Here is a 23,021-nt window from a genome sequence, read left to right on the forward strand (position 1 = left end):
CAAATAAATGTAGATTACAGTTGCATAACAGAATGCATGTCTTATAAACTTTTTTGATCTAGAAGTGGTGTAGATAAAAAATGGGGTGGGGAAGAGAGAGAAAGTGAGAGTCAATATAAATATACAAATTTATTAATCTTTTACAACTGGAATGAAAAATAGATTATTTAAAGTTAGTAAATCAAGTAATAAAGGTGGAAGTAAATCTGACAATAAAAATGTAAATACTTGGGACTATAAAATGAGATTATTTAAATGGTGGAAGGAGAATATAAGTAAATATATTAATATGCCGTAAGAAGTCAACTAAAAGAGTTTTAAAACCTAAAACTTTAATATGCCCTGCAAAGTCAAGCAAAGGAATCTTCAAAGTTTTCAAGAAGAAATCTGGATTAGAAGTAGTGGGAAAGAGTGGGCCAGGACAAGACAGAATAAGTGACAAGTGAGTGGGCCAAGCTTTCTGTCTCTGGTATCACAGTTGAACTGAAAAGTCAGATATCAGATAGTATCTTATACTTTGTTTTCCTAAATTTTTCTAAGGAAAATATTTCTTGTTTGCTAACATCTTATTCTTTTTTTGATCCCAAAGCAACGGGAAATGCATGCCTGTGTAATTTAGGTTCTCTAGGAAATAAGTAAAAAAATACAGTTCTCATTTGTTCACTATTTAATAAAATGAAAGCTTGGTAGCATATTTCAGCAATTGGAAAAGTTGCAAGAGCAGCATTTGGGGGGGAAAAAAAATCTCGTCAGCAGCCCAGAGTCAAATAGCATTCTATCAAATGGTAAGGGAAACCAGGACATTAACTAAAAGGTTTAAGAGTCTGTGGGCACCTACTGATTTTGAATTGTAGATTCAAAAATGGTATCAAAATCTGTATTAGTTTGCAGGAGGGCTGCTATAACGAAGGATCACAAACTAGGTGGCTTAGGACAACAGAACTTCTGGGGACCAGAAGTCAAATTGACAGTGGGGCCCTGCTCCCTCTGAGGCACCAGGGAAGGATCTGCTCCAACTTGTAGTTGAGCGCGGCAGAAATGGCAATCTAAGTGCATTTCACCAACAGGCACTAAAATTTTTCATTTCAATTTAAGAGAGGCAGGAAATGCTACACCTTGGGAGAATTAAGAGATTGGCTTAAAATTGTGTTGGAAATTTTGTGATAATTACATAGGAAAGATATAAATAAATAAATAAAATCAGTGAACATCTCCATAGATTTTTTAAGTGCCCCAGAGCACAGATTATATATATGAAGACTATTAGTTTATCCTCATGCCTTGTTGACGGATTTACCTTCTTTAGGAAAACATTGCTGGGAGTTAAGTATGTTCACTTGCACTCACTGTATGAACAGACATATGGAAAGTACCTTACTCGGGAGATTGTGGGGTGATTCATGTAACAGATAATAGTTGAACACTAATAATAACTAGATATCATTTGCTCCTGTGATTTATTTAGTTCTGTGAGACAACAGATCAATTCTCAGTTTGGCTCTGCCGTGAGTTAGGGCCACCATGTACTATTGAACTCCTTCCTCCTCCTTCTAAAACACGGGGTAACACTAGTTGATTGCAAAAACCTTTTCTTGCTCTATAATTTTAAATTCTTTGAGAACCAAAACTTTGTAACTTTAGAAAACATTGCTTCTTACATCTACTTTTTCTTAATCCTGAGTCAGTATGAGAAGGGCATCATATTCAGTTCTAGATTATATTCTCCCTTAATGGAAACCACAATAATAAATAACACTGTACAGAAAAGATTTGTAATAGAAAGATTCTGGTTATTTACTGCTCATATACCAATAACGTGGGCTGCTTTATTCTTTAATGAGCTGAACTTTCCAGTCTCAGTTTGATTTGGCTGTAGGATTAGAAACCTGATTTCTGCACTGTTATTTCAGATCTGATTGTTAATTCTCTCTAAATAATAGAAGTGTTTACATAGAAGTTATTATTCTCTCTAAATATTAGAAGCGTTCCAAACAGTTTACATTGGAAAAGTTTTACTTTGTCAAAGACTGCTTTTGTACTCTAGATATGTGCCTAAGAATTTTGTGAATTCAGATTTTTATAAAGCATATACTTCAAACACATAATGGTATCTTTTATTTGGAAGAATCTACAATAATAAGTAAGACTTACCCAAAATTCTGACTACAGTACATACAGTGTATGACTCTGCTCATTTTATGTGTTTGCTAAATGTATCATATTGTTATCTTTGAGTGTGTACATTTCAAGACTTGGTTTCTTTGTTCTCTGGTTGTGTGGAAACCAAAGTGCTAATGCTGTGGAGAAAGTAGGCGAGCCAGCCACCCAATACCGTGAACAACCTAAATCCTGTTTAATGTTTTCACAGTTGTGCTTATTCCACTACCTCATGCTTCCAAATAACAAACAGAGAAAAGCCCGACTGAGTTTTTAAAAGAAAGAGTCTGTAGCGACTGAGGGTCCCCTTAAGTTAATAACAAGATTATATGGGAATTATAGATGGGCTTAAATGTTTCTTATAACGGAGAGTTCCAAATTACTAATTAGTAACTTCAGTTTCTGGCCTTCACCTCTTAGATTTTACTCTCCAGCAAAATAAATGAGAAGAACATTTGGGAGCAACAAAAACAAATAAAAAATTTAATTTTTCCTTTTCATGTATAACATCAGAGAGCTGGTAATGCTAGGTACTGTAAATCTCCAGTTCTGCTGGAAGCACAAACTTAGTCTAAACTACGGTTGTAAGTTCCTTATATATCATTTGAATGGCATGGAATTACACACTGAGCGTCAAAACATGCAGCTACCCTGCGAGGGCTTTTAGTTAGTGGGAATTGCAAGTGTGTGAATAAGTATGTCATTTTCCAGGCATGAGAGGTTAAAATGCAGATAAAATCCTTCACTTAAAAGAGTTGTATGAGTGAACTGTTTGGGGAAAATCACCCTTGGGATAGAAGAGTCAGCCCTTCCAGGGCTCATTGCCAGTAGCTACCTATGCCGGGGTGCTCCCCAGATCTATCTTGTCCTATCATATCTCCCTTCTGAATTTATTATCTGAATGTTCACTGTGAGAATTATAAGTTATCAGATGACATAAATTGAGGATTTGTTCTCAGGAGAATAGTTAAAATAAAATGTATTGCTGTCTTTTCCATGATACTCTCATTATTCAAGTATTCCCAGCCTGTCCTTGAGTGGTGGTTGGCCCATATCAAGGAATGGAACTTTCCATGATGCCTCTTAAAACTCATCTTCAATCCTCTCCATGATCTAAATCTGTTGAGATAATTTTGGAATCTGACTCACGAACTAGACAAGTTTATAGAAGCTCTCAGAGACCTCCCTCTGGGTTATATTTATCCAAAGATGGCGGCTAACTGGGGAAATGCAGTCATTCGTCCTAACTGCCATTCATGTTGTAAGCTCACCAGATCCACTGGGCGAATTGCCTCAACTGAAATTTGGGTTCAGTATATCTAGTCCCTCTTTCTCTTTATTGTGACAACTTTGCCAGAAGAGGCAATGAAGTTTGTCCCATGACTTGATATTTATGGGCCAGTGTTGGCACTTAAGGAGCACTTCCTCCACATTAAGCACCATATAAGACCATTTATTCTGGAGTTTTCCCTGAAAACAATGCCAAGTTTGCTATTCTATAATTTGTAGTGCTCACCTTTAAAAAGCATTTAGTGATACTGTCTGCGAGTTCTTTAATAAGGGGCTGAGGTGCAATTTATCTGAATCAAGGGATTTGAACTGTTGTTCAAAGGACAGGGAAAAGAAAGGCAGAATGCCCAAAGAAGTGGGATTCACTGAACATTAGAAAGATAACTCTAAGGTTTGCTCCGGGGATAGTTACAGATTAACCTGCGAGATTGCTGACAGATACTGGTTCTACTTGCTCTTCCTATGGCCTTCCTTTTCCCTGCTTGAATTTCTCCTATATTTTGCTATTGGCTTAAGCTTCAAACACAAGTTTTTTATACTATTGTTCCATTCAAAAGTTTATAATAGTCCCTAATGGTCTACCGTACTCAGGGAAAGCACACCTACCTCTTTTAAGGCTCTCTGGAATCTGACTCAGTCTTTCATATTAAATATTATTTCTTATTATTCCCTCCAGAAACTCCATTTGATTCAGGATACTGACTTTTTTACTGTCCCTTCCCCCTCACCTCCAGGAACCCTCCATGATTATGTCTCTGGATTTGGTCCTGCTCTTCCCCCTATGAGAATTCTCTCTACTGTCTCTCAAGTTATTAATATTCTGTCCATCCTTCAGATCCACCTCCTGCATGATATCTTGCTCGAAGTTTCACAATCACTTTCCTCCTGAGATTTTTATGTACAAAGCATTTATTGACAGTTTATTATTCAATTAACACTTTTTTAATATACCACATTATCTCATTATTTATAGCAATAGTTCTTTAATTATAGCAGCATTTAATTTGTGTTTTTATACACCATTTGTTTCATGATTTACTTTTTTATCAACTAAATGATAAACAATTTGTGGGTAACCAATATGTCTTATATTTCTCTCCTACTCAGTAATCCTTAGCACAGAGCTAACTTCACTGTTATCATTAAGTTTATAGTAAATACGCAATATATATTCAAATTCTGGGCCATTGGGTTTTCAGCACACCTCTAGGTATTCATGAATATTTTTGTACAATCACTTCTCTGGCAAAATTTCCCACTCTTTATATTTAACACTGTTGAAATTCTAAGTCCAAAGGTCATCTAGAATTGTGGGTTTGCTCAAGGGAAAAACTGGCTAACGCAACTCTTCAGATAACTGAAACAAACTAACAGAAAGGACAAATTATGTGGGTGTTCATGTGTAAAATTTTCACTCAGCTTCTGGGCAAATGGATATTTGTGGACTTGAATAACTTCAATCACTAAAAGTCCATCAGCATCAAAATCCCCTGAAAATCGACTAACTTTTGCCTTAAAAAGTATATTTATTAATGATGCATTGCATGGAGGTGGTTAAAAATGAGGCATTGGTATTAACATCTTAGTTGATTGAAAACTGCATCTTATCACTTCTCCAATTTGCTACTCATGTTCAAATGTGAATTTGTTCCTGCAGAGGGTCAGGTAACACAAAAACATTTATTTTGGTGGACTTGTGTCTAAAAGAAAGATGCTTTTATCGTGAAACTCAAAAATACCACACATGTACTCTGTCACAGAAAAACTAAACATAACCACGTCAGTCAAAAAGTAAATTGAGTTCTTAATCTCAATTCTGGCAAGAGAAACCAACTAATGCTGTATTAAACTAAATAAAATTGAAGTGTAAATTCTTTAAAAGACGTACCAAAGGTACAGATACTATGCACATAGTTCTCTAATACAGGACTAAAATAAAACAAAGGCATATATGTCCAGACACTGTTCTAAGTACTTTACGGAAATGATAGCAGTCACAAATCTACCTATTGCTATCTCTGAGTCTATTTCTTTAACAAAAAATAGATATATTAGAATAAAAAACTATTTTATAAAATTGTGCCAGTTATGTCAATGTGTACATTCTCATTTCTTTCAGATTTTGATTTCTATAGAAATCGTAAAACAGACATTAAAAAGTCTTCTGAATGTTGCTACTTTCTACAACACCCTCTAAGTGTTTTTGCTGTTTGTGACTCCTCGGAAACTTTTCTTCTACAATCCTCTAGCTGAAGGAACTCAGATGATTTACACTGAGTACTTATTTGTTTATAAGATTTATATTCATGGCAGCAAATACATTTCAACTTAAGATGCACTTTAATGCCTGCTGACAATACAATTAAAACTTCTCATCTAAGTTGGATGTCCCCAAAACCTCGACAAGAAAACCAATAAAAGTAGTCTTGCATCTTATGTCCTATTTCTTTGGAGAATAAAAGCAATGCAAATTAAGTCGATGAGAAACCGTGGGCAAAATATTTTAACGGATCATCATCAAAGAGAAGATAAAATCCTCTGTTCTTCAAATACCTATTGCTGTTTTTTTTCTTTTCTTTTTCTTTTTAACCTTGCTGAAATCAGTAACTGGAGAACAGGTTTGGCCGTTTTATGAAGGCTTTTGCTAGACATATGTGACATCCCTCAATGAAACTTGAAAACATAATTTACCCCAGATAGTTCTTTTAACAACCTTTACAACATCATGGAAGAACTATATGCTTAAAAAAAAAGAAGTTCATTGAGCTGTGTGTTCACTTCCTCCACCCCCCACCTTGTCACTTGCTTTCTTTTCATACTTAAATTCAAAGGTCAACAATGATATTCACCTGGTGGCTCACACCCTCTACTTCCTCGCCTCACTTACTTTCTTGTGCTTCTCTGCAAACCCCAAGTATTGGTCAAATCCAGCTCTTTGCACATTCTTCACACCATGCAGCTGAATGAATGTATCTGGAGAGAAACACACATCTATGCTGCCTGGTATCACTCTAATTTCCACGTCTACAGCCGACACTTTGCGTGTTCACCAGATCACAGTTTCCTTTCCTTTTTCTCCCGGGCACATAGCTTGACCATCTCCTAATCTCCTCTGCAGCTAGCAGGAGATTTGGGGCTGATTTCTAGCCTTTGGAATGTGAGCACGTGGTATGTAAACCACTTACAGGTCTGACTCCTGAAAACCTAGGAAATTGACCAGGTCCTCTTTCTTTTCTCCTCTGCCAGATACATGAAGAAGTTTTAGTGAAGGACTTCGAAGTTGGAAGTGGGTTGGGGAGGGGGAGTGGTTGAAGACACAAGCTAGAAAGATCCATGAAACAAAGCACCTCTTCCCCCCACCCACCCCCTGCCCTTTGACCTCTCTGGAATGTGACAAGATAGAGGAAAACAAAAAGGCTTTATTTAGTTCTTAGATTAGGGAGCTGTTCGTTAGAGCCATCCGCTTACCCTTAATACCATTACTACAAACGACAGGTCCTTAATGGCTCAAGACAACCAAGCTACTTTTCCCAGACTGCCTATACTTCCAGTCTTCGAAATGATTCTTTTATACCTTTTCCTCTTTCCTCAAATCTCCAGCACGCCTCTCCCTTCATTCTCTGCTGATGAGCGATCAAAGGAGAACTAAGCTCACCCTATCACACTGACCTGCTTACCAGCATCTGTATTCAGCTGCTTTCCCTAGAGTCAGTGCTCACATTTGAGATCTCCCTCCAGTGTGCGCTGGCCCCAGTGCCCTGTCACCTGCCCAAGGAGGTGAGAGTCTCCCATCTCTCTTGCAAAATCAATTTCTTTCTATTAATTTTTTCTTAACCATATAACATGCTATTCTTTCTCTCATATTGACAGGAAAACTCCTAAATGTAGGTACTTATGCTTTCAACGTCCAATTCTTCTTTCAGATTTTCTCAAAGTTTCTCCAGTCACTGTTTTTTCCCCTCTGCTTCACTGAAGCTGCTCTTCTCTGATCCCCATGTTCTAACCTGTGGTCAGTTCTCTCAGCTTAGCTGGAAAAGGAGTAGCATGTGACATGGTTGGTTGGTTCCTCCTCTTGGCTTCCAGGCCCCTGCAATTTCATGGTTTTCTCTCTACCTTACTGCCTGCCTTCCTAGATCTGCCTCATCACTCTGATTTCTTATTGTGGGTCACTTGGGGGGCACAGTCTTTGGTCCTTATCTCTGTCTACACTCACACGCTTGGAAGTCCAATACAGCCGTAACTTTACTGACACATCCTAAGTTTACATGCCATCTAGACTTCTATCCTGAACTCTTTTTATCCAACTCCCTACTTGACATGTTTACGTGAATGGTTTGTAAACATCTTAAACTGAGTATGTCCAAACTGAGCTTCATATCTTCCATACCATTAACCTCCTCCACACACAGTCTTTCTCCTCAGTTGATGACACTTCCATCTTTTCCACTCATTCAAGCCAAATTTTTGTAGTCATTCTTGATGCCTCTCTTTTTCTCTTACCTCATGTTCAGTCTCTCAGGAAATCCTGTTGGTTCTTCTTTCTCTGAATTCGTTCTGCTTCTCACCCTCCACCTGTAACCCTCTGATACCAGTAAGAATCACATCTGCCTGGATTATTTTAATACCCTTGGAGCAGGTTTCCCTACTTTCATCCTTACCTCCCGACCATCTATTCTCCAAATAAGAGCCAGAGTGACCATTTTAATATATAAATAAAACTTCCAAATTCTCTTCATTGAACCCTTCATTGTAGGGTTCAAAACTCTATGATGGCTTTCCATCTCTCTCAGAGTGAGAGGCTGAATATATAAGAGGACATGGGCAGACCATGTATGATGATAGAACTCTGACCTAAAAACTCTGTAGCAACTGCCCAGGGAGCCCAAACCACAGGTTCTGCAGTAACCCATCCAGGAAGCCATACCACAGCCTCTGTAGCAAGTGGATCAGAATAGTCAGGACTTGCTCAAGGACGGAGAAATTCCCTACTTTTCACCCACCTGCTTCTAATTCAGGACCAACCATATATATGCCATTATATACATAAATTATGTAATATATATTCTATTGTAATTTATGTATTTTATGTCTACCCCCTCTACGATATGATGGTCATGAGGCATTTTTGTCTTTTGGTTACTATCATACCCTAGTGGATGGAAAAATGCTTCTCGTGTTCTCTGAATACTCCATTGCTTAGGTACCTTACATGGTTGACTTGAAAAACACAGGTTTGAACTGCGTGGGTCCACTTACACATGGAATTTTTTCAATTGTAAACGTTACAGTGCTACACAATCTGCACCGGATTGAATCCAAGGATGCAGAACCACAGATACAGAGGGCTGACTATAAGTCATATGCAGATTTTCGACTGTGCAGAGGGTTGGTGCCTCTAATCCCCGTGTTGTTCAAGGGTCAGCTGTACAACCTGTTTGTGTTGAGTGAGATATTCCAGAACATAATGATCTGTTTTCATGACATTGGAGCATAGCTAAATATTCATGTATCAATTTTCCATAGAGAAAATGAAGATTGCAGATTGCTTTTTCATAAACTTATTTATTTGTTTTTATTTTTGCCTTGTTGGGTCTTTGTTGCTGTGCACAGGCTTTCTCTAGTTGCGGCGAGCAGGGGCTACCCTTCATTGTGGAGCGTGGACTTCTCATCGTCGGGGCTTCTCTTGCTGGGGAGCACGGGCTCTAGGCTCACAGGCTTCAGTAGTTGTGGCATGTGGGCTCAGTAGTTGTGGCGCACAGGCTTAGTTGCTCCGCGGTGTGTGGGATCTTCCCGGATCAGGGATGGAACCCGTGTCCCCTGCACTGGCAGGCGGATTCTTAACCATTGCGCCACCAGGGAAGCCCTGCAAATTACTTTTATCCCACATTGTAGCTTAATGGTTGAATATGAGGTGTATTTTGGTTTCATGCTCTGCAAAGTACGTTTTTGCCATGATATTCAACATCTTCTATATAATGACTTGGTATGGGAGAAATATTTCAGAAGATAATCCTGTAAGCCAGAGGCCCTCAAACCATAGTGTGCATCAGAATCACCTGGAGAACCTATTAAAACACAGGTTTCTGGGCCCCCTTCCCAGAATTTCTGATTCAGTAGGTCTGAGACCTGACCTGACCATTTGATTCCTAACAGGTTCTCAGGTGATGCTACCGCTGCTGGTCCGGGGATCACACCTTGAGAATACTGTTCTAAGGCTCGCTACTAAAACTGTGATCCATGGGCCAGCAGCACAGGCATCACCTGGGAGCACGTTAGGAATTCAGAAGCCCGGCCTGTATCCCAGTACCATTTAATAAGAATTTGCATTTTAACTGGATGACTTAACAAGGTGCATTCTCCAGATGATCCTTATTCCTATTAGAGTTTGGAAAAACATTAAAGTTCTAAAGAATAGGAGGGATATAGGGTTGAATGTTTTCTGAAAGGCTGGGCAAAGTCCAGCACTGCCAGTTGTAAAGAAACCTGAATGGTGCAAATCTCTAAGTACACACACACACACACACACACACACACACACACACACACACACACAAACATTTTTTTGTAGTCTACAAAAACGTTCTTTAAAAAGACAGTGTGCTGCAGGTGGGGAGGAACTTCAGCTTCCATGAAAGCACAATCAGCAACCCCTGCGACAGGCCAATCAGAAACAAGGAAGAGATCCTAGGGGCAGTAGCCAGCCAACGCCAACACCCACATGCCTAGAAGTTGTTACAAATGAGAAGCTCTGGCAAACTTCCATCTCCCATTCTGGCATTCTATCTCTTGGGGGATTTAAAAGACTTCTGCATGGACTGCTTCTGTTTTCCATGTTCTTAGTTGCACGAAAGAAGTAATAATGGCAGGTCTGAAAACGATAAGTTAAAGAATATTTCTCAACAATCTGAACTCAGGCTGGGGGCAGAAATGACCAAGGAATGGTATATATAGAAAGATGTTTTCTATCCCTTTGATTTTTCTTTGTCCAATGTCAAAAACTCTTATTTATAGGAATAAACCATAAAAGACTCTCAAGAAAGGCTTAAATATCTGAGTAAATGTATCCATTTTATCCCCTGCTGCTCATGATACAGCATCTTTTCAAAATGATTATGTTCTTTTTATGATTAATATTTTAAGATAAAATTCAGTATTAAGATGATAATGGGACAAAGCTTGTGACAAGAAGCCTGTGCAAAGCTATTAAGTTCCTTAGGGGACATGGTTTACTAGGTAGAGGAAGTTTACACTAAAGATAGTAGATAATTGTTATGTGCTCACTTCTTTTCTAATGCAGGTCAGAAAAGAAAGCATCCCTAATCTCTACAATAAAATATGGGCTAGTACTGTAATAGTATGTGGGTAAGCTAGTATGTGTAGGAGGCTTTAAAAAGATACTACTCTAAACAGTTTTTAAACTTATCTATTTTTTTGTGCTACTGAAATTTCCTGCCAATTTTTATTTTGGATTTTATTATTTGCTTATATTTAAGCTGCTTGGTTTAATTTTGTTTTTAGCATTTGGAAAAAAAATGTACAGTAGCTTGAACACTCAGTCTTTGCCAACCTCCACTGAGATCAAAGATTTCATTATAAATAAAGGAAAATATATTGTATTGCCATATTAAATTCTTCAGTTCTCATTGCTGAATGTGACCTTTCTTTAATTAGAAATATTTTACTTGATTTCAGAAGTTACAATGTATGTTGAAAGAAGTTACAGATTTTTACAGTCATATATAGGCTTATAAAGTTATTTAATAGCCTTAGTAACAATAACAGATTTCATAGTGTTTTAAACTGCCTTGTATATGCCTATAAATTAGGATACTAATATTCAATTTACTAAGACATAAATCATTTCAATGAAATATTTCTTATTAGGCTTTACTTCTCTTTCCTGGAAAAGAATGATTAAAAATAGCCACAAGAAGTGCATAGCCTGAAAGAGAAATCTTATTTTCAAAAACGAAGCACTTTTTGAACAATTTGAAAATGACTAACCCCTCATTATTCACTTGCTGCCGTGTTTATGAGGATCTAATGAGGGTAAATTCTGGAAGAAAGGAGTGAACATCAACATTGACCTTGATCTTTTATTTAATTTTTCTCTGTCTTTTCCCAGCCAATATTTCCATGAGTTGTTTGTAAGTATCACATATTTATCTAAAGATAACGTGAATATTGTTTTTAATCCAGCAATTACTTACAGGTGACATAGTACACACATAATACTTGCTTACGCTTATTAATTTTTTTAAAAAATTATAATGCTGAATGACTACTGAGCATGACTGTGATTAGCAATTTTCTGCAACGTTTAGCCAAATCCTGGTTATGTGGTCATACAAATAGCTTTTCTTTGGAGAAGCTATGCTTCATTTGAGTTACCTGAGAAGTATATCTGCTCTCTGATTAGTGTTTCTCAGACTGACAACAGAGTGGATTATCTGACCAATGGAGATATATTTCCGGATCCAAAAAAAAACAATAAAGTGATTAACCCTGTGTTTATTCAGTAGATGCAATCATAGCCACGCTTCAAATGAGGAAAAATAGGATTTTCCAGATAGGCCTCCAAATAGAGGGCACACCATTTACAAGAATGTCCTATCACTCTCTTCTCATCCAGGGAACCACATGGACTTTCATCTACATGGTGCAGGAAAACCAGCATGTTTCCTGCTGCAGGGTCATGATCTTCCCTTCTTCCCCTCCTCAGCATCTCTAGATGTCCAACTCAGCTCGGGGCTTCTGCTCTATAAAAGGTCACTATTCCTTTAAACAATTCTACTCAAGGAGAGGCCATGTGAGGACACAGCAAGAAGGTGGCTGTCTACAAGTGAGGACGAGAGCTCTCACCAGACCCTGTGCATGCTGGCTCCCTGGTCTCAGCCTTGCAGCCTCCAGAGCAGTGAGAAAAAAAATGTCTCTTGTGTAAGGCCCCTTTTCTATGGCATTTTGTTATGGCAGCCCGAGCAGACTAAGACACCATCCAATCCCAACTCTCTTAACAAATTTGAAGTTCAGTGAAGATTCCCAATTCTAAACACTTTCACTTAACCTCGCTCAAAGCATGAGGGATTAGTTCCTCTCTATAGTCTAACAGAGATAGTAAGTATTCAATAAACAAGTATAATTTCTGGGGAAGGAAAATGTTTTATAGGAATTTCACATTATTCATATTGTTTTCCACATTACAATATGTGCAATTCATCTGTGAGAAGGGGCACCTGAATCTTAGTAGAATTGGCTCGAGAACCACGGACAAGGAAGAAGAAACGTGTTAAATGCCTGGTGGTCTCTGGGGCGCTTCATGGGTAGAGTGTGGGCTTTTACCCAGTGTCTGCCGTAGTTGCCCGCCTCTTTCTATTGCAGATTTAAGTACGTTTAACGAATGTTGTGCTTAAAGTTAAACTGAGGTCACAGGCATTCCTCATTCTACTCCTATGTGATGTGTCTTCAAAAAACTATGTGGATGGGTGAGAATCACATTTAAAAGCACTGTAGTTTTCAGGCTCTAATACCTTCTCATGCAGACATGATTCAAGATTTTTCCCTAGGGAGAACATTTGATCAGAGCTGAAGGCTTAGGGGACAGATGGGAATTGCTAAGTGACTAAAAGCAAATGTAACTTCGGTTGGCCATGTCTTTCCAGGCTCCTCGTGGAGCCACCCCACTTTTCGTCTGGAGGTTCTCTTGTAGCTCTTGAACCCTGTGAGGCAGGAAGAGGGTTCGCCCTTCACGGACCACTGCACCCAGCCTTCACAACTCTCTCAGGGCCCTGAGAGTACTTGACTTTCTCTGTGTTTGTGACCAGGTGGCCTGCCTCCAATTTACCCTGCCATCTACACATCCCGAGCTGTCATATTTACTAAAAGCTACAAGATCCCAAAATGGACAGGTCATTTTGTTTGATCTCCTGATGAAAGCGAGTTAAAAGGACTTAACAAGAAATCGTAGCAGAGCTCAATAATTCCTACAATAAAATTTGTGAAGCTGTTTCATCACACAAATACTATTTCTTCAGTAAATACGCTTTCGGCAACCACGTGCTTTGTGGCATTTTCTTTAAACTGTCCCCCTCACTCCCCCAAACTCCCTACCACCAGGATTTCGAGCACTAAACAACATAGTAAAAGTGTATCCCTGAAAAGTTAAGCAACACCACAGGTATCAGACTCACTGAAGGGTTTAATGGACAGATTGACTTGCTATCTTCACTAAATGCCTCTCTTTGCAGCAATGTGGGAGTCTACGACAGCTTTGTGAACCATCAGGAATAATCGTAACTACAATTTTATTAGTAGCTGGGGGTTAGAGCTATATTTCCCCCACCTTCATTTTCAGGCAACTTTGCTGTGAACTTTTCTGCATCTTAATCTAGGAAATGAGCTCAGAGCACACACTTGCCATCCTGCACTAACGGTACACACTAGTCTGTTAGGCACTATTTACAGGAAATGCTTGATACTTGTTCTGTGCTTTCAGGATCTTACCAGTCAGACTTAACAGACTTTTTTTTAGCCATACCCTTCAATGCAAATATTTACATTTAGTTAAGTTTTTTATTCCCTTCATACAGGAAACGTAACTTGAAAAGACAGAAACATTCTTACTTAGAAGGAACACCCGCAAAGCTGTGCATTTCAAATTTGTGAATTTGGCAAGTGTGTCTTTGTTGCCTTTAATTTCCTCCATCTTCCTCTTTCTTTACCTGCGAGTCTTCCTCCTTCATCCTGGGACCCTCCAGGTTAGATGGTGAACACGGGAATGGCATACCTTAAACATCTCTCAAGCACCGGGATTTTTAAAAGACACCGAAGCCTCATACGGGAATGGAAGTAAATTTTTTTTTGTGGGAATGATGTTTCCTGGCAGAGCAGAAGCAAACTATGTCTTTTCTGTGACACATAAATGCAACCCCATCTTTATTATTGGGACAACCTGACTGTGAATCGGTACTGAAATCAAACTAGTTGTATATTAGGAGGATGAGATATACCAGACTTAGAGGCTTCTAAAAATCAGCTGTGGCTTAAGTCGAACTTGTTATTGACATTAGTATTTTGGAAGGACTCAGAATTGTTAAAAACAAGATAACAGGCCCAAAATGGAGTCTGCTAAGCCCCATGTCACCAAACGGAGACTTAATTACTGTTTCAGATCTCCGGGAAATGGAATCTTACACCAATCAGGACTGATCTATGCTGACTACCTGATCGGCTCTAGGAAGGCCACCTGCTGGAGAGACCCCTGCCGTCTCCTGGAAGGAAAATAACCTTGCAATAACCGACCTGCTTTTTCGCCTGCTGCCCTCTGCCTATAAAATCTCTTGCCTTGTATAGCTCTTCGGAGCTCCTCTCTCTCTGCTAGATTGAAGGCTGCCCAATTCATGAATCACTGAACAAAGCCAATACAATCTTTAAAATTTACTCAAGTTGAATTTTGTTTTTCTATAAAAGTGTAGTGTTTCAAGCCATAGATTTTGAAAGACAGAGAGCTGGTTGCACAGGTACGACCCAGGGTGAGTGGTTTCCCCTTTGCTCCATGTCGTTTTGGTTGTTGTCCACCTGTTAAATGGAAATGGCAGTACACACGTCTACCTCTCAGGCTTCTGTGGGAATTGAGTTGATGAAGGATGCAGAGTGCTGAGCACAGGCTCACACCGGGGAATGGTTTTCCCTGACCCAGGAAAAGGCGGCAGGGTCAGTGCTCCTTTCAAGAGAGGTTGAATTCAGTCTGAGAAGGTCATTAGCATTACTGAGGGGGTAATGGAGCGGGAATTATTTATTCCCTAGCAAGGAAAGAACTAAATATGAATACATCGAAACCTGCAGCGCACAGCTTGTTTTCTTTCTCATCTTAGTCCTGCTGGACTGCTCCCTCAGGCCTTCCCTTCCCTCCCAACATTCTAGATTCCATGGTCCTTTAAAAACATACCCCGGGGGCTTCCCTGGTGGCGCAGTGGTTGAGAGTCCGCCTGCCGATGCAGGGGACACGGGTTCGTGCCGCGGTCCGGGAGGATCCCACGTGCCGCGGAGCGGCCGGGCCCGTGAGCCATGGCCGCTGAGCCTGCGCGTCCGGAGCCTGTGCTCCGCGGCGGGAGAGGCCACAGCAGTGAGGGGCCTGCGTACCGCAAAAAAATAAAAATAAAAATAAATATTTCTACATTCTATAGAGCAGGCTGGCAAGGGAGCAGGTAGCACAGGCTGGGGATAGGTAGTCATAAAAGCAGCATTGCTCTGAAGTAGCCTCATCCCCAGGAGAAAGCATTTGGTATGCAGTTTCCAAGTGGTGTTGTCAAGGAAAAGCTACAAAGAGCTAGTGTGCCATGACTCTTGCATTTCTGTAAGTCTTGTGAGCAAGGTGTGGGTTGTTCTGTACCGTCTATTCAAGGGACAGCCTTAGAGAGAGAGGTAGGGTCTCTGCAGCAAAGGACGTTTGCTTACAACCCTGGCAGGTAGTGGAGTCTGTCCCTTGGAGCCAAGGGCAGACATGCTTACTGCCCGTTGTACAAAATTGGGGCTCGGGGGTCCTCTCCTGTAGTACAACCCACAGCACTTGGAGGTGTCATCTGGCCCTCTTTGTGTCGCCCTGTGGGAACTGGAAGGGAACTGGCATGAAAATGCAGAGTCTGGCTACAACTGTTGCTTTACATAATACACCATCTTTCATCTCTGGCTGAGAGTTTCAGGGCAACCACCAACATCTATGACACTGTGGCCGGCTAACTTGTCAACTTGCAAGTAGGGTAACATTTCAGACCCTTCACAGTCCTCGACAGTTCTGGTGATGAGGGTGGGATGCTGAGAAATAGATGCCTTTCTAGCAGATAAAGAGTGAGGACCTCACGGGCTGATTAACAAGATTCAACGGGGGTCCGTGGGAATGGGTAGTGAGATTGTTGACCAAATCATGTGAGTAACTGGACAATAAATGGCCCTTCCCCCATTGTTCATTAATGAGGAGAGGTGGTCAGAGGATGAGTACCCAGAAGCAGGTTTAAGAACCGCTGCCTGAGTGGTATGTCGTTTTGTAGTTAACTTTCCTGCAGACAGAGGAACTTCCTTGAGAACTGGTGGTCGGCTCAGGCCCACTGCATTGTAACAAGGGCAGCTAGGAGTCATCCTGGCAGGCAAAGTTTCCTGACTCTTTCAGAAAATAGTTACAGACGAGTATGACTACGCCGAGTGCGAAAGGAGAGAGATTTAAGACTACTCGAGAGACAGCTAACTGCTAAAACCTGAGCTGCTTCCCGTGGACCCTGACGGGGTGGAGCTCGTTAGGGCAGAAAGGCAGCAGCTGGGCCTCTTTAAGCTCAATCACCTCTGAAACCCTTCCCGGCAACTGCAGGGCTGCCTGAGGGCAGCAGTGCGAGGACTCGGGCGTTTGCTTTTTGTCTTTTTGCCGTGGATTCTCGCTGCGATGAGGAAATGTTATCCCTCCCGAGCAGATTTCTCTGAGACAATGAAACTCCTGGGGAAACCATACAAGCGACGCCGACTAGGATTCTGGATCTTACTGCCCGGGATTGGCTTTCTGATCCCGATACAAGAGCCCCGCTGGAGAATGAGAAACTGACCCCAAGAAATTTAGGTAAATTCTTGCGGTCATCTCACCACCAAGGAAAAGTTGCCCGTATTTGAAATGAGGCAAGAGGCCGAGGTGTTCGCGCGGCAGCGGGGCCGCAGGTGCCCCGCGTTAAAGCGGGCGCCCTTAAAGGCCGCCGCGGTGGGAAGCAAGTGGGGGTCGGTCGCGCGCGCGGACCGTCAGTCCCGGCTGCAAGGCAGGCCGCCGGCCGGGCTGCGTCCGGGGGTCTCGTCCCCCGATACAGGGCACCGGGCCGGCCAAAACACCCGAGGTTCACGTTGTCGAACCAGAGCGGCAACTGCGCTGCTGGGAGCTGAAGGTAAGTACGAGGCCTCGAGTAATGGCCCGGGGCCTCTCTTTCTCTGCCCGCCATTCCTCACTCCTTCTGCCCTGACCTCAGCTACTTTAAGCAGAAAGAAGGTTAGACGTAGACTTGTGGTCTCCCTGCCCCCAAGGGGGAAGCAAAGACTCTTCGGGCCCACCTGAGTGTGCTTGGGGGTGTTGAAAGGGGAGGAATTCAAACTTTTACGAGGTTTTGGATAAAGGTGTCTCAGGTACTGTTCTACCCAGACCCATGGAAGGAAAAGGTGCTTAGAATCAGCTCCTCAGGTTCGGAAAGAGTTCAGGGTGGGAAAGGGAAGCTGATGTGAATTTGCCAGCCTGTTCTGTTGATGGTTCTGTGTCTGAATGTCTAGTCACTGATGGGTGAGCGTTGTACTTCCTGTCCCGCAGGGCTGGGGGCAGTGCGCTAGACTGGCAGCAGTCGCGGGTAGAGGACTGAAAGTGCAACATAAAAACTGCCTCCAGCCTTCACCTTTGTCCTCCCCCGGCTCTGGAAGAAATAGGATGGCATTTCAGAAAGACAAAGGAAAACCGTAGGCTTGACCAAGGACTTAAAAGCAAAGAAGGGTAGGGACAGATGCAGTAGCTGCATACAAGAGCCTTACACTGTCTGCGGAAAGCGAGACAATAATTGGCCAATTATCACCAATTGAATTCAGCTGTTCCTCCCCTAGGCTGGCCGGTTGCTGGCTTTGGGAGAGTCGTCGAATCCTTTACACAGATTGGTAGCTCTTGGTGCGTCCTGTCCACTAAATGTCTAGGCCTGGTTTACTGATGGTTTCGCTGAGCTGAAACCCACTAGTATAACTAGGCTGCTGCGGCTGTTTCATCTCAGTGACGATTATGCAGAAAATAGGTGTGGCCACTGTGGTCAGTGGGCGTAACTTAAGGCCGTTCTTGGAGCTCTGGCTGCTCTAATACTTGGTGAACTTTGTTACATTTTTACTGACTCTTAGGCTGTTGCCAATGACATAGCCGTTTGGTTTGCCACTTGGAAAACTGTAGACTGGCAGATTAAAGGTAGCCCTTTTGAGCTCAAGAACTGAGGAAATAATTCATAGCTGCTAATCAGACCTTCTGGGTCACTCATACAGAAACACAGTACAGCTTGTTCTCTAATGAGACCAAGAGCAATCAAGCCCCAGATTGTCACCCTTGCTTCCCAGATCCGTTGTGATACCAGGCATGATAACACAGCCACCAGTGGAGACTGGGTACCAGGGAAAGAACACTTTTCTGATGCAGAGGCAAGTAGTAGGAGCCAGGCTCATGACTTACGGAACTTAAACAGTTTGTCTCGAGGGAGGTCACATTTTTGGTGTGTTGCTCCAATCCACTCCTGAAAGGCTGACTACACTGAACTCTGGACCCCTTGGGACTATGGGTGGTGCTTCAGTACTGCTGATACATTTTCAGGTTGCGTTGTTGCTGTTCCAGTCTGTTCTTCTGACCCTGTAGGGTAGACAAGTGCCACTCAGTTGGTGGTATAAACCTAAGGGACAGGTTTGTTAACTGGAAAAAAAAATGCACAACCTAAAAGGTGAGAATTATGTTTTATTTGGTGGACAAAACTGAGGACTTAAGCCGGGGACACAGCCTCTCAGAAGGCTCTGAGGGGCTGATCTCAAGAGGTAGGGTGGAGCAGGATATCTAGGAGTTTCGGCAACAAAGATCAGGCAGTCAGAACTTCAGAGATTACTGTTAAAGAAAACCTGACATCAAGTTAATGAATTGAGTGCTTTTCTATGTATGAGAACATGCAAAAGTCTGGGCTCAGCTGAAATCATTCCTTTGATAGGCACCTCAGCTATCTGGGGCCAGTATCCTGTGTTTTCTCATCCTGAGTCCCCTCAGGGTGCAACGTGTGTGTGCCGGGGGGGGGGGGGGGGGAAGGGGAAGGGGATGCCTGCAGTGGCTGATGGCTTGGTGGGCATCCTGTTTCTATCCTGAGTTCCATCAGGCCTCACAGTTGGGATGGCTGTAATGGGATGGCTTGATGGCTGCAACATCCTTTGTTTACTGACATTGCAGGCAACATTTGTTCACTCAGCAGGTTGAACTCACTGTTAAACCCAAGTTCATGTGTCTGATGCATAGTGAGGCCCAAGACACCGATACGTCAGAGTCGGGAGTAGAGAAAGGTTTATTAATTGAGAGGGCATTGGACCGAGAAGATGGGAGACGTAGGTTTGTCTCAGATCCATCTCACAGGCTGGCCGGGGTGTAAGGTTTGTTAAGATAAAAGGGGTGAAAGGGAGGGGGGCTTGGGGTGCATGACCAGCTTGTGCATGGCTCTGATTGATGCATGTTTTGGGTATCGCCATCATCAACCTGGTTCCAGCCAGACTGGCGTCTAGTGATGGTGGTCAGCATATAGTCACCATCCTCCATGTGGGTCAATGTCTTAGTTCCTGCAGAACTCAAAGACTGCCACGTGTATCCCTTGAAGAGGAACTAGGACTGTGTTTTATAGCCAAACTATTGCTTCTTGACTGCTTTTCCTTTCTTCCCACATTCCCTCACTGCCCTAATTAGTAACTGCTTAAATCTGCCCTTTGGAACTCAGGGAAGGTCTAGAAGCCTAAAGGCTTTTTCTACAAACTAGAAATGGAGGACACAGAAAGGCTTTTGTACCCAGGAGAGCCCCGCAGGGTCCTGCTTGGTTTCATGACCTCAAGCAGTCCCTCCAAAACAAGGATTGTTTGGAAACCCTAGTGTCCACCAGCCAGCTGGGAGGCCCCATTGCGGACCCTGGTAACCTTTGCCCCAGAACTGGAGTAGGTACCACTCAGCAACATTCTGAGTAATGTAAACACACTTTCCTTCTAGAGGTACCATGTCCTCCCAGGTCTATGCTTCTTGGGTGAAGACAAGAATTTCTTACCTCCTTCCTGAAGACACGCCTTAGAGGTGGACTCACACCTTAAAAGTGGACATGAGACCTCTCACATGACCTCAGGTCTTGTCAAAATTAGGCTGCTCTTGGTTAATGGAAGGAGCTTCCTGGAGGGGTAACTGACACATTATTTATATGCAACCTGCAAGGAGTTAACTGTACATTGGGGATCTTCCATTTAGAAATAGGAGAATTTGTCTCTGATTTTTAGCTGAGGTGACCAGTTTTGCAAACTTGACCCTGGAAGACCATACGTCAGTTTCAGCTCACTGGCCTGGGTTGTTACAAAAGACCAAATTGCCCTGTACTTTTCTGTTCATAGATCAAGGCAGAGTTTGTGCCAATTCTAATGCAACTCATTGTAGTTGGCTTAATGTCTTGGGCCAAGTGGAAAGGTGGATACAGAAACTTAGAAAGCTAGCTGATGTTCTAATGTAAACCCTGATGGCCTGTGGGATTTGTTCAGACGGTTGTTTCTGGGATTCTGGGGGCCATGGTCAAGGTCATTACTGACACTTAGAGTTCTGTTGCTAATAGTCTCAGTTAAACGCTGCCTAAGACACATGAAAGGGGTTGTCCCAGCCTGTCAGTCACATAGCAGAGTGGCTATCAGAGTGGCATATGGAAAATTCATCAGAAGCCGGGATGGTATAGAAATGAGGGGCAGGTATTGTTGGGAGAGGACTCCTTATCGGTCTCTCTCATTTCTGCGCATCTTGTGACTCAGGCACCGACTTCCTTTCATTCTGGATTCTTTTAAAGGATGTTTGTACAGAAAACAGGCATGGAAGATACAGTTTGTCTCTCTGGAGCAAAGGGCAGGCATATTTACTGACCGGTATAATAAAGGTGGTGATCCCATTTGGAGCAAAGGGCAAACCTGCTTACCGCTCTTTTTTTTTAAACTGGGTTCCAAAGTTTAGAGTTCTTCTGTAATTTAACCCACTGCATGTACAGGCATCATCTGGCCATCTTTGTGTTGCTTTCTGGGAATTGAAGCTCGGGAAACCAGCAGCAAATCCAGCTATTGTGGCTACTGCTATTGCTTTGATTAATAAACCATCCTTTATCTGTGATGAGGCATCTGATGTCGTCTTCTACATCCATGACACTGTGGCAGGCTACCTGTTAGCTTGCAGGCAGGATAAAATTCCAAATCCTTCACAATTTTTATTTTTTTTAAACATCTTTATTGGCGTATAATTGCTTTACAATGATGTTAGTTTCTGCCTTATAACAAAGTGAATCAGCTATACATATATCCCCATATCTTCACTGTTCTTAACAGTACATTCCAGTGAACTCAAATTATGTGTTAGACCTATTCCTTTATTTGAGAGGAATCATCAATTTTATATAATAAAAGTGTAACCTGATTTTCCAGTTAGAGAGGAAAAATGGAAGACCCAACAGTTAACTCTCTAGAACAGAGTTTGTTAGAAGAAACAAAACTTTTATACTGGCTGTGTTGTTAAATAGACAAAATTTACTCTCAACAAAAAGACTGGGTCCTCAGAAAAATGTGATGGGCCAAGATGGGGGGAAAAAGACCAGGACAAAGGAGAGTGTGATTCTAAAGGACCGAGCCAGCGTTGAGGTCCCACCCAGATTCTGTAAGAGCCTTTATGCAGCAGAATGAAGAGTGTTCCAGAAGAGCTGTAGTGGAAACACACCATTCATTTAGTATCTAGCAGAGGGAGAGAAGCATCTGGATACGGCAGGCATCACTCAGGGGCTGGGGAACACCATTGTTCCTTCTCTGACTCTTACTTCCTCAGGAGGAAGTATCTTGGACCATCCATCCTCCCCCTCCCGCTGGGCTCTAGCCACACTGGTCTTCTCTGGTTTCCTCTAACACACCAAGCTTTTTTTCTTTAGAGGAGCCTTTGTACGACCTATTCCTTGTGCCTGGAATATTCCTTCCCATGACCTTTGTAAGACTAGTTCCTTCTTCCCTGCATTCCGTTCATTCAACCAACATTTAGTGACACTCTATATGTGCCAGTTTCTTCCCTACCCTGTGATGATAAAGCAATAATAAAGCAAAACCAAACAGAAAACAGGAAACTGTTTAAAAATGTTCTGTCCTTGTGGAAGTTGTATTCTAGTGGAGTGTGTAAGGGCAGACTATATACTGTATAAATAAATGAACTATTTGGTGTTTCAAGTGACAAATTGGAAATGAGGAGAATGAAAGTTGCAAGGGAGATGGTGGGTGCCAGAGTTATAAATAGGGTGTAGGGAACATCTCACAAGAAACATTGGGACAAAGACCTCAGGAAGTGAGAGAGTGAGTCACAGAGAGATCTGGAGAAAGCTAGGTCAAGGCAGGAAAAAAAAAGTCAGAAGTGCAAAGGCCCGGAGGTGGAAGTGTGCTGTGCCGGGTTCAAAGGACAGCAAAGAGGCCGCTGTGGCTGGAGCAGCACGAGAGGGGGATGGAGGAGAAAGAAAGTCATAAAAGTACCAAGGCCAGATCTTGGTGGGCTTTACAGTCAGCATAAGGACACGGGCTGTTCCTCTGTATGGTGGGAAGCAGCGTTTCCACATGTGGCAGATTGGGATGATGACTGATCAGGGAGAGAAGGAAATGTGGCAGATGGAGGAGAGACGGGGGTGGGCTGAAGCCACGTCTTAGGGTAAAGTTGAGGGCAACTGATCTCCTGCAGGGAGGGGAGGAGTAAACTTACGTAGGAGCCCAGAAGGTTCATCTAGAGCAGCAGGAGAAAAGACAGCCTGAATGGG

Source organism: Leucopleurus acutus, assembly GCF_964270905.1.
Source record: "Leucopleurus acutus genome assembly, chromosome: 21".
NCBI classification, from domain to species: domain Eukaryota; kingdom Metazoa; phylum Chordata; class Mammalia; order Artiodactyla; family Delphinidae; genus Leucopleurus; species Leucopleurus acutus.